Source organism: Trichosurus vulpecula, chromosome 3 (genome assembly GCF_011100635.1).
Source record: "Trichosurus vulpecula isolate mTriVul1 chromosome 3, mTriVul1.pri, whole genome shotgun sequence".
In the NCBI taxonomy this organism is placed as follows: Eukaryota; Metazoa; Chordata; class Mammalia; order Diprotodontia; family Phalangeridae; genus Trichosurus; species Trichosurus vulpecula.
In genome coordinates this window covers 181,812,323-181,815,407 of record NC_050575.1, presented here as the reverse complement: position 1 = coordinate 181,815,407, position 3,085 = coordinate 181,812,323, and the positions used below count along the sequence as shown (strand labels likewise).

The 3,085-nt window shown below is 46.8% G+C and overlaps 1 pseudogene; it reads left to right on the top strand.

Annotated features, from left to right (window-relative positions):
* Positions 1 to 1,076: 1,076 nt before the first annotated feature.
* On the top strand, positions 1,077 to 2,110 carry LOC118842326 (annotated as a pseudogene).
* The last annotated feature ends 975 nt before the right edge of the window (positions 2,111 to 3,085 follow it).

The window sequence follows — 3,085 nt, the reverse complement described above, 5'->3', positions numbered from 1 at the left end:
ACTGCAACATATACCGGAGATTGTAAGAAAGAGAAGGAAGCTTATCATTCATCTTCACCTTTGCAAACTCTCCTCGAGTTGGGCCCCAAACTGTATACACAATACCCCCTCAGCTACCCATTGGTGAAGAGATGAAAGCCTAATTGAATGCGATAGGGATGGACTTCACTCATATTGCAGATATATGGGCTCCTGAAATCTGGACAAAAGAAATCCTTTCTTCCTACTCTTATTCATGGTCATATTTTCAGATCTGACTGATCTGAAGCACTCAGCTAGCCCCAAGGCTCTTGACTTAGCACAAAGCAGAGCACACAGAGACTCCATAAACATCTGTTGAATTTAATTGAATGAAGCGTCTTGAGATCATGCCATAAGAAATCCTCTGTGAGGTGGAAGGAACTGCGGTGTTTGGCTTAGAGAAGAGCAGATTTTGAGGAAACATGCTAGCTCCCTTCAGGTATTTGAAGAGCTATCACCTGGAAGAGGGAAGAGATTCATTCTACTTAGCCCCAGAGAAGGCAGAACTAGAAACAATGAAATGAAGTTGCTAAGGGAGTCATTTAGGCTTGCTTGAGGAAGATCTTTCTAACAATTAGCTCACCTCAAAGTGTGTAGATGGCCTGGGCAGTGGAAGGTTCTCCCTCAGGGAAGATCTTCAAGCAAAGACTGAATGATCACCTGTCAGGAATGTTGAAAAGGGTGTTTGTGCTCTGGTATAGGTTGGGCTTGATGACTTCTGAAGTCCCTTTTGCCTCTGTGATGTGGGGATTCTTCAAACAATTTGCAGATTATTCATCCAACACTGAAATGAACAACGGTAAAATATCTAGTCGGGTTTATTCTTTCATTCCATATTTTTAAGTGTCTTTGTTCTTTGTACACGTTAGGGCTTCCTTTTAATATTTCTCCAACTACCTTCTGCAACCTAATTCAGATTCAGCTAGGGGAGAATCCTCTCCTGCTTTTCAAAGTTTGGAAAAGCCAACTATCAGGGACAAGCTAGGCCTGAGGACCAAAGAAGCAATAACTTCCAAGCTAAAGGAATGCAAGCACTTAAGTAAAGAACGGCAAGAATGGGCAGTGAAGCCTGGGCCAGCAGCAGCTCAGGGGCTGCAGAGGTTCTGGGGGCCCAGCTTCAGCACCACATGAACAGGACTGGGTACGAGCACTACCTGGGGAAGGTCTGACCCTTTTTCTCTCTCTCCTGGGTGACTGGAAGGCTGCTCCTACTCCAAGATTGCTAGAGAGACATGAATAAGGGCCAATGATAAGTGGTGCTAGGGGCCCTGCTTGTGTTCATCAGCCTCCTCATCCTCTACAGCTCCAACAGCATCAACAACTTGTTCCCCTATAGTTCTCTTTGAAGCTGCTTCCACCAGCCACCCAAACTGAAGTAGTGGGCCATTGCTAACAGCTATGTCCCAGTCCTTAGCAACAAGACACTGACCTCCCACTGTCACCAATGTGATCATCACCAGCTCAAGCGGCCTTCTGGACATGAAGCTGGGACCAGAGATTGAAAGAGCAGTGTACCATATGCATGATGTACCCACCTCAGGCTATGAGGCAGACATAGGTAGCAAGACCATCTTTCAAGTTGTGGCTCACTCCAATGGGTACCATGTTCTATGGTGGCCCCAGAAGTTTGTCAATAAGACACTGGAGATTGTGTGCATCTTCTGGGGACCTCCCAACAAAATGCAGAAACCCCATGGCAGCCAGGGCATGGGTCTTTCCTTACCCAAGATGGCTTCTTATGCCATCTCACCCACCCACATGCATCAGTTTGATGAGCTTTTCTGGGGTGAGATAGGCAAGGACAGTCTCCATCCTGGCTGAGCATAGACTAGTTCATCATGGTAATTGCAGGAGAGCTCTGTGACCAGGTCCACATCTGTAGGGTGATGCTGCCCAACTACTGCAGCCAGTGGCCCCACCCCCACCAAATGCCTTATTACTACTATGAGCCCAAGAAGCCAGATGAATATATCACCTACATCCAAAATGAGCATAGCCACAAGAGGAGTCACCTCCACTTCATCACTGAGAAGAGGGTTTTCTCCTCCTGGTCTAGGGCCACAATACTACCTTCTCCCATCCTTCCTAGACAAAAGAGGATTTCCTGGCAATCAGGGCTCAAAAGGTAGGTTCCTGGACAATCAACGTATAGGGGGTAGGTCCTGACCAGTTGGGACTGAGGAGAATTCTGCTGGCAAATCAGTATCTCAACTAGTAGGTCTTACAGCCTCTTCTAGTCATCCAAGGTCTGGAGGGCAGGATCTCCAAGTTATTTGACATCTTTCAGGGTATCTTTTGCCTGGGGATTCCCTGGCAATCAGGTCCTTGGAGGCACATTTTAAGTAAATGGGGTCTGGGCTGCATTTCCTACTGAATCAAGGTCTTGGGGTATCCTCCAGCCAACCTGGGCTGTGATCCCATTTCTAAGTTAATTAGAGGACAAGGACATGACCTTCCCCATGAGGCCTTAGTTCTGATTTCTTTGGCCCTGAGGTGTTTTTCCCTAAAGAGACACCAGAAAACAAAAAAAAAACACCTTCCAGTTTTTTTTCCAGTTGACTTTAGAGGAGGTCCTGGGACCTGATAGACTTGGGGCTTGGACAAAGAGCTGGGAGAGAAGGCACATAACATGCCCTCCGCCACAAGATCAAACCACTTTTAATGGTCTAAGTGCCCCTGCCCACTGAAGCCTGAGCCTACTCTCTCAGCAAGTCCTCTAAGTGAAGCAGGATGCAGATTCCCCTTCTCTCCAGTAGCTGGGTTCATTTTGTCCTAGCCTGGTGAGAGAGCCAAGTACAGTCATTAGTACTTCTGTGGCTTTGTGCTTTCCAGGGGCCTTTTTTCTTCACTCCATAGAGCTTGGAAGTGATTACTTCTCCCCATCCCCTGGCATTCAAAATTCAAAGAAAAGAGGAGAGAGAAACGATTGTATGCTAGGGGCTCCCTGGACTGAGACCCTGGATTCTACTCTCAACTCTTTTGCTAAGTCACTACTAGACCTTGGGCAAGTGGCTTTCCCTCTATGGAGTCTCATTTTCTTCTTCTATATATTAAAGGGTTTGGA